Genomic DNA, 9,770 nt, shown 5'->3' with positions numbered 1-9,770 from the left:
CGTGAGTTACTCATCTAGTCTTCCAATAAATATATTTTTAGGAAATCTAAAGTCCAGACAAGTGAAGTGTTTGGCAGGTACAAAGGAAGTTGCTAGAAGATCGGGAACAGAACCAGGATGTGAGGCTTGTGTTTCAATTCCATGCCATGGAGGAGTTGGCAGGATTAGGGGCAGGGAAAAACTTCTCCAAGCATCCTTCTGGTCCCCTTATACAGGAGTTTTATATTTCCTTGAGAATTATGCAAGTGATCTTTAATTTTATGAATACATTTTCTCACATGTAAATATTTGTAGATGGCTACTCCTCAGTTTATTATTCTTGGACCTAATTCTGTAGTGTAGGTAAATTTTGCAATTGGAAATGTAGAAGGCATTCCGCTATTGTTTAAAGCCTGTGCATGGCTAGGGCTAGTGCAGTAAGAATAAGACTAACCAAAACGGCAAACTCAAGATTTCTAGCATAACTAAAGGCACATCCAAAGACATAAGAGGCACCCAACCCTGAAGAACTGGGACTGGAAATGAAAGACTCTTAGGAACCAAGCTGTCAGAGTTTTAGCACAGTGAAAAGGTTTTTTTTTTTTTCCACACAGGCAATATTTGAAATCAACTTCTTTAATATATATTACTCAGATTTTCCATATTAAAATGTTAAGGCAAAGAAATTTCTTTCTATTTAATAAGACACATTCTATTAGGCTAATTCAGATAAATACAACTTCTCTCTGAATTCCAGTTTGGAAATTTAAGAAGAGTTTAAAAAATAAAAATGCAATGATTATGTTGTTGGATCCAATATATAGCCGTGTGGAAAAAATGATATACTGAGAAAGTATTTCCCTTCTTCCCCTATAGACTTTTTCTAAAAATGCAATTGGATCATAATAATTGTACATATTTACAGGGTACAGTGAGATATTTCAATATATGTGTATGATGCATCCATGATTAGGTTACGGCAATTAATGTATCTATCAGCTCAAACATTATATCATTTTGTGAGAACATTCAATTCTTTCCACTAACTACCTTCAAATATACAATTAATTATTGTCAACCATAGTTGTGGTGCTGTGCCTTTGAGCATTAGAATTTTTCATCCCTGTCTTTCTTCACCTCTGTACTACTAACTATCCCTCTTCCTCTCTCCTCAAATTCTACTCAGTTACATTCATTCTCTACTTCTGAGAGAGCAGCTTTCTAGCTGCTGCATGTAAGAGGTAACATACCCTATTTGTCATTCTGTGTCTGGGTCATTTCACTTCAATTCCATCTATGTCACTTGCAAATGACAAGATTTCCTTTTTTTGTGTGGCTGAGTAATATTGCTCTGTGTATGTATATATCAGATTTTATATCCATTCAAATTTCAATGGACGCACTGATTGATTTCATATCTTAGCCATTGTGAATTTTGCTGCAATAAAAATTGGAGTGCAGCTATCCCTTAGAGATATTTATTTCATTTTCTTTGGACATACTCATTAGTGTAATTGCTGGCTCATACGGTGGTTCTAGTTACCAGTTTTTTGAGGAATCTCCATTCTGTTCTCTAAAATTGCTGTAGTAATTTACATTCCCATCTGTACTGTACAATAATTCTTTTCAGAAAGTATTTCTACAGGGTAATTAGAAGTTAATTTTTAAAAGCAGAAGTTATAATCATCAATTAAGACAATTTTGATTATTTATTATGAAATTAGAAATTAAGAACATTAATTTTCTTTTTTTATAATTGCCTTGAGTGACCCTGGTTCCTCATTCAGGAAATATCCTTTTCCAGCTATATTATAAATCTCTCTCTGTTTTGTTTAGATGTGTTGTGTGTATAATAAAATTTAAAGAAAATTTGACTTGATATTAAATGATTTTTAAGCACTGGGAGGAATTTGTTTTATATTTCCTATTTTGCTTTCAAATTACTTTAAAAATTAACTTTCAATAATTTTTAATTTTCATTTAGTGAATGTACAGAAGAAAACATGTTTCATATAATTTCATTTCTTGGATAAACCCACTAATATTTTTTTTAAAAAACAGTTGAAGTTCATGACCAAAATTTTCAGTTTAGAATGATGTCATATATTTTGAAAACCCCAAGAAAAGTTCTGTCTTAACCATGGTAGCAAATAGTCTAATTAACCAATGTAAAAAGAGTACCCACAAAGGAATGTAGAAACTGCTGAGAAACCAATTCTGCATGGTCATTTCTAAATGTGTATTGACAGGCTACTTGTATTACTTGTATTACTAGATAGGAGAATATCACTTTTTTCTACTGGATCATTAATATACAAACGTACATTAAAAGTACTAATGTGTTTTTTTATTTCCAGTTGAAGCTAAAACAGTAGTTACAATAAAACCCTCTGTATTATAGGAGACTCCTCTAGAAACTTGCTCTCTCTCTCTGCCACTTCTGGGCTTCTCTTCTATTGCTGTCTCCCACACTCACCTGTCCATGCATTCATCACCCACTCCAGTCTGCTCTCCATACCCATCATTCCACCAAAGGCACTCCTGTCAAGGGTCACAGTGATCATCCAGTGGACGTTCTCCTGTCTTTATCTTACTTGCTGTCTCAACATCATTCAACTTGATTGTTCCCAGTTCTTTTCTCCTAGGATGTGCAGAGCACGCTGTTTCCTGTCTGGGTGCCTCATTGTGGCTGTCTTCTTATCCTTTAGTCCTGAGCTTAAATGTCACAATTTCAAAGACATCTTCCCTGACTTTACACAGTTGCCCCTTTATTTCTGCTAAGGCTCCGCTCTGACTTTTGAAATCCTTTTGCTTGCTTGTTAACTATTATCATCACTGGAATAAAATGATAAAAAATATCCCTTCATCCTCATCACCTACCACTGGAAGTAAATTATATATCTTTATCTTTTAATCAAAAATTTTTAAAGACAACTAACAAAACAACAACATTGAAGACAAAAACATAAACAGCACAAAAACAGCAAAAATGATACATGACTTCAAAACAAAATGATAGGAATTAACAATGTTTGCTATACTAAATACTATTATTTTCAGTGAAATTCCACCAGGTGTAAGAATGCAAGATTGATCAAACAATCAAAGACAATAACAAGTGACAAAAATTGGAAATTATATATAATACATAATACATAATGCACAATACATATATAATTTATTTTTGAATTATATATCTTTAAATGAAGTCAATAAATAAATATACAAAAGCCAAAACCTATCTATCAAAGCAGTGATACTGGCTTAAAGAAGATGGTAGAAGGGATTTTAAGCAGAAATAGAGTACATAATTTTAAATGATTATCATTTTCTTATCATCATTTAAATATCAGTTTAATTTCAAAGGATATCATATTTTAGATATTTAAAAATGACATTACCTAGAAAAGTTGCATTAATAAAGATACACTGAATGTAAAAATATTGATGTATAAAAAACTGAAAGGAAACTACTAGACATGATCATATGGAAAATTTAAATCTTAGAGATAAAAAGTTAAAAAGATAAATAATAAAACAGAAATTATCTTAATGACATGGTAAAAACTGATATTTTACATGTAATTTATTTATACATATGAAATATATATTTAAGTCTATACATCTATCTATCTATTATCTATCATCTATCTTTGGGAATATGATCTCTTTGGGAACATGTCCTTCAGGAAAGTTCAAATGTAAAAGAAAGCTATGAGCTACACTTAGCAGATTTCCCTTCAGCTGTGCTTGTGACCTAGGTTTTAGCTACGTGGACATGTGTAGGTGGCAGCCATGTGTGAGAAGGCAGAATATTCTGGTAGAAATAGTGGAAAATGGTTTTGTTCCTCTTGGGCTTGAGCAGGGGCCATAGCTTTCTTATTGGCTGCTTTCCAGTCAAGGAACAAATTCATCACAGTGGAAGTTTTTTTAATTGGAAAATTTTACCATGTAGTTCAAGAATTATCAATAAGTCATCTTCTACTACCTATGTTGCTTCAGTTGTGCTAAAGGGGGCTTCTAATAATTTCACTCAAACTAGCTAGAATGCACTGTTTTCTCTAAGAGCAGATATATATATCTATATCTATAGATATAGATATAGATATACATATATATAGTCTTATCATGTTCGTTGAACAAATATTTGATGCCTTAGTATGTGCCAGGCAAGACAGAAAATCGATAGTAAACATTAGTAAATTATACAGTACATTGGAAAGTGTTACATGATATGGAATTTTTTAAAGATCAGAGAAAAGAGAAAGGCAAATACAGAAGGGATGATCATATGAGTGATTAGAATAGCCATCATTACAAAGGAAGCAATGAGCAAGAACTTCATAGAAGTAGGGATTAATCCATTCCAAGCAAAGGGAAGAGTTTATGTGAAGGACCCAAAGTAGGCACATGTCCTGAATGCTCAAGAAACAGCAAAGAGGCCAGTGGAGGAGAGCAAAGTGAGGACATCAAAGAGGTAATGATACAACACTACAAATTTGGCTCTTTCTCTAGTGGAACTGGGAGCCTCTAGTGACTTTGGAGAAATATGCTACCACTTTATTCATTTTAAAAGAATCTATCTTGTTGCTTTGGTGAGAATAAATGGTAGCAGGAGAAGAACAGAAGCAGCAAACCAGTCAGGAGCTATTATAGTAATTCAAGTGAGAAATGGTGGTGGCATAGATCCAGCTGGGGACTTTGGAGGTATGAGAGGCGGTAGAATGTAGATGTATTTTGAGATTAGAGCTAATATTTTCCAACAAAATGAATGGAGAGAGAGAGAGAGAGACAGAGAGACAGAGAGACAGAGAGACAGAGACAGACACAGAGACAGAGAGACAGAGAACATACTCAGAATTTTAGGACTGAACAGCTTGAAGTACAGAATTGCTCTCAAGTGAAATAGATGGAGTAGCCTACGGTCAGTGCTCTGTCAAGAAGTCATTGGTGTATAGATAGGTTAATTATCAGGAGCCTGAATAAGATCATCAAAAGAAGTAAAGATAGAGAAGGGTCCAAGAACTAACAGCAGTGTGACTTTTCCAATAGCAATGGGAGAAGAGAAGACAGTCAAGGAGACAGAAAAGCAATGAGATTGCTTAGGTGTTGCATGGAGGTAAGTGTGCATGGGGTTCTTAGGAGGAAAGAATAATCTCCCACAGCAAAGAGAGATGAAGCTTGAGGGTTGACCATTGCATTTTAGACCTGGTAGGGCACTGGTAACCTTGAAAGGAGCACATGCAGTGACTGTGGAATGGCAGTTAGCACAGGCCAGGGCATGCCTACTTTCCACTCAATGCCTATTTTCCACTCTATTAACAGTTAAGAGTCCTAGCCCTGCCTAAGGACCCTCCTGTCTAACTCCCAACTAATTGCCAGCATGGAAGTAGTAGCCTATAAATCAGTTTTTGGGGAAGTTGACTGTTATAGCGAGTGACTGGGGGCGTGTGGAGGATGACAAAGATCACTTAGAGCTGAGACTTAGTTCAACCAACAGACAGGCCCAGAGGGGCTATTCTCAGCCAAGAGCCCCCAGTCATAAAGGAGACTCCAGGAGAAGAAACAACCACCTGGCTGGGAACTCTTTGGTTTTATTTAGAATATCAGCGTGTTATGGTTTATGTCTGTGTGTCCCCCCAAAGCCTCCTGCGGATATGGGGCAGGCTATTAGAGTTGAATATGGGTGTGAGAGCTGCACCCACCCGGAAGTGGATAGTTTGCATACGTAAGGGAGAGGAAGGAGCTGCTTGAGGCTATTCCTCCCCCATTCCGCCCTGGTGTGTGTGCATGCAGCTTAGCTGTGGCTGCCATCCTGAGATGCAGCCCTCTACCATGTGTCACTCTGCCTTATAATCGCCAAGTACGGATTAAAACTTCCACGAACTGTAAGCGAAGTAAACCTTTCCTTCCTTAATTTTGGGCGTCAGGTATTTTGTCCCAGCAGCGAGAAAAAAGTAACCAAGACACAGCGTAAAAGAAAAAAGCAGGAGAAAAGCAGTTTGAGCACAGGACTGTCTCAAGGCTAGACAGTTTTTCTTGGGGCAAGAGGAAGGACAATGGCCAGACATAATGTGCTTAATCTAAACGTGTTGTTTGACCATTCGGTTCTCACAGAGCATGCATGCTTTTTGCTGCGCAGTTCCATTTTTTGTGTGCTTTTGACCCTTACTTTAACCATTCACTCCTCATAGAGCTGTGCGCTTTTGTCCCGCAGTTTAGCCTTTCAGTTTAATCATTCACTCCTGGCCGGGTCCCCCACAGTCCCCAACTCAGGCACAAGTGCGAAAACACCTTAAGGTCTCCAAAAGTAATCTCTGGCCACGGACAAACTCAATACCTACTCACCCCTACAGGTGGTACCACATGGATACAGTTAGAACAGGGTGAATTATGGAGATGGACCTGCTCCATTAGCAAGAGAATGTGACTCAGCAGGAGCTATGCCCAGGACAGCCCTCTGCGGGCTACTTGGATTCTTGACTAAAAATAAGACTCCTTTCCTGTATCCGTGGTGCCATTGTGAACCTTTCTCTGGCCCATTCATATTCTGCAGGGCATACTGTTCTGCCTTCAATAAATGTACACTTTTGGTATCTTTTCTGTGTGTCTTGTCCAATTCTTTGTTCAATGCATGCGTGCGCACGTGCACACACACACACACACACACACACACACACACACACCCCTGAAAGAAAAAGCCCTGCTGGCCCTCAGTTCCATAACAAATTGGCTTATGAGAAAATGACTATGAAGAACTGGTAACACTGATAAAAGTCTTTGAGGGTGTTTGGTGTAAGAGAGGAAAGGTAAGTAGGGAATTAACCTACTGGCAAAAGATTCAGTCAGGAGCCCGGGGACTGGGTTTGGAAAGTATATCAGGGGATGTCTTTTGCCTTAGTGATTCAGTAGAGCTTGCTGCAACAGATGAGTAACATAAACTATTGAACAAAGCTGAGCCTGTGTATAAGCAAGATGATCTGGAGAAGCTCAACAGCTGCTTGAGCTCCAAGGTCACAGCAGATAGTGGTCCACTTAGTGCCTTGGCAGACAGACTGCAGGGACCACGTGTGAGCTGGGTAACGTGAAAATCTGATAAAAGAATTTAACAAATATAAAGCTACTTAAAATGAAGTACAATGGTGGCAAACTAAAGTATCGAAACTTAAAATTTTGCTCAGAACTTTATCTTATTAGCTGAGGTGTCATAAGACTCTCAGTGTCTAATAATGGGAAATTTAGCAGATTGTCAAGTATATTTAGATTTCTAATTTATATTTTTAGTCTGCCTTGAGATTAGAGGGAAATTTGTCTTGCAACTGTTTTCATAAAGAAGAAAAGGCACAATGTAGTTATAACAGTTTTAAATTTGAGACAGCTTATATGAAATTAGAGGACATAACAAGGTCAAGCATGCCAGGTTTAAATTTTGTGGTTTTATGGGGTTTTAGTTAAGGTGGGATTTAAGCTCAGAGTCTTTAGGGAAATATAGAGCTACTACAGTTATCAGCTATTTGGGTTGCCTATTTCCAGAAGGTAAGTGAAGACATTTAAGATAGAGCATGCCTGTAAGAAGCTGGAATGGATAACCTAAGAGATTCATATTGGTTATACAGATGGCAGAGATGATATTTTGATATGGAAATTCCAGACCTGCTTTCTTAGATTCATACTATTCTACTTCCGTGGACACATCTTGGAGAGAGGAGTGAAAGTAGGGATTACAGTTTATCCCTGAATCCCTTCTTTCTAGAACTAAGTAACTCTAAAAGATAGTAATAATATATAGGGATATTCACTAAATTAAATGTATATCAAAGGAAGGATATACTATTATTTAATTATACTATAAATTATCTGGGAAGAAAATAGCTCACATGGTAGCACAAAAAAAGCAAAGAATATAGTAATTATGAGGGTGGTTCCTAGGGGGTAAATCCTGCTTCTGGTGATTTAGATCCTGTGCTTCCTAGTTTTCTGTTTTCTTTCTAGATCCTAGGATCATGTGAACTAAATACAGGCACTTAAGACAGCATCAGTCACACTTACCTTTTAAAATAACAGGGAGCTTTGATTTACTATTGAGAAGCCATTCCTGGTGACACTGCTTTTTAAAGGTAGGATTTATTAAGAAAACTGATGTAGAGTCTCTTTTCTTGGTTTTATTTAAAAATAAAATATACTCTAAATAGTTTGAAATGACTTAGGCATGATTTACCTATATTAGGAGACACAAAGTACATGACATTCTGTAGTCCTTTTAATCCTGTTTTTTTTTTTCTGCATTATTCTCTTTTCTCCATTCTTACTGGTTATTCTTCAAGTATGTTTGTGTCATCCATTTCAGTCATAGTGCTAAAACAGAATATTTACTAATTTATGCTCTCATAGACTTCTTCTAGACCACTTTACAAGTTTGGGCTAACAGTAAAAACCAAGCAAATAAAAGGTACATTATTAAAGCAAAATAATATTTTCAATGATTTTAGGTAAATATAAACACTAATAGTAGTGAAGACAGTACAAAAAAGAATAGTGAAAAATTGCAGGTGATTACGTTCAGGTATTCTTTGTGCCTTGCAGTCTCCTTCAACAATTTATGTAATCATTTGCTCATAAACATAGTGATCATGAATTTACCAAGTGACCATGGTCTGCTATGTTGGCTGCATGAGAGGGTACAGATCTCTGTAGCCCGTGATTGCTACCATGGGAAAGAGAGAGACAAATCTTTCAACATGATCATTCCAAAGTGGAATAAAATTTTAAGAAAATAGTTAAGGGGTGTTTCAGGAAATCACATGGAATTTATCATTTTTCTTTCAGAATAATCTGAATAGACATGAAAATAACCACAGCTCATTCTGCTCCATCATACTGGGTCATGTCTCCTCCTTTGCTTCGGAAACACACTGAAATCCTATTACAGAGTTAACTTGATAAAAATTCTCAAGAAGACTAATTTTGCTTCTCTCAAACTGAAGCCACCCTACGTGGGCAATTTGGGTGAACTAGCAAAGAGCAAAGACCAGCAGACCAGTGAATATCTAAACCAGAGAGATATAGATAAAATATGAGAATTTCCCTTTGGAGCTTATTAAGATTTTCTCTTTTGTCAGTGGTAATAATGAGCAAAGTTTGCTTAAGCTGGTTATCATCATGAAATATGAGAAAATGGTCATTTGCAAATGTAAGGGGATGAAAGATTGTTTATTGTAAAAATTAATTCACTAGAATAAATATATGTCATTCTGTCACACTGTGACATACCTAATAAAAGATACAAAGGATATTTTTATTATTTTTAAGGACATATTTTCATGTGAATAGTCACACAAAGAAACAATTATATGTGTTAAGTAGGATGGGGAAAAGAGAAAACAAATTTTGGTCAGAGTCACATAATACATCGCAAAGAATAAGTTATACTATTCTTTGAAAAAGTGTTTTAGGGTGCTATTGTTGCTGTCTGTATTTGAAGCTCATCAAACATCATTGTATGACTTGACCTGTTTGAAGGTATTTGTGCTATCTTTGAGTTGGGTTAACATGCCAAGTACAGAAATCTTTACCATAATAAATATGCAAGGTAAAATGTCAATGGGTATGACTTAAAAAATAAAGAAAAAATTGTGTATTTGTTATAAGAGGGAAAATATAATAAGAAGAAAACAAAAACAAGACCCAGTTTTGTACATAGTGAAGGGGAAGAAGAAGAAAAAGGAGGAGAAAAGGAAAAGAAAGGGAATCGAGAAAGATGATAGAACTAGGGAGATAGCTCAGCAGCATAG

The sequence above is a fragment of the Chinchilla lanigera genome, unplaced genomic scaffold (assembly GCF_000276665.1).
Source record: "Chinchilla lanigera isolate Chin_1 unplaced genomic scaffold, ChiLan1.0 scaffold00030, whole genome shotgun sequence".
In the NCBI taxonomy this organism is placed as follows: Eukaryota; Metazoa; Chordata; class Mammalia; order Rodentia; family Chinchillidae; genus Chinchilla; species Chinchilla lanigera.
The sequence above is the reverse complement of the archived record's forward strand: the minus strand, read 5'-3'. Positions refer to the sequence as shown.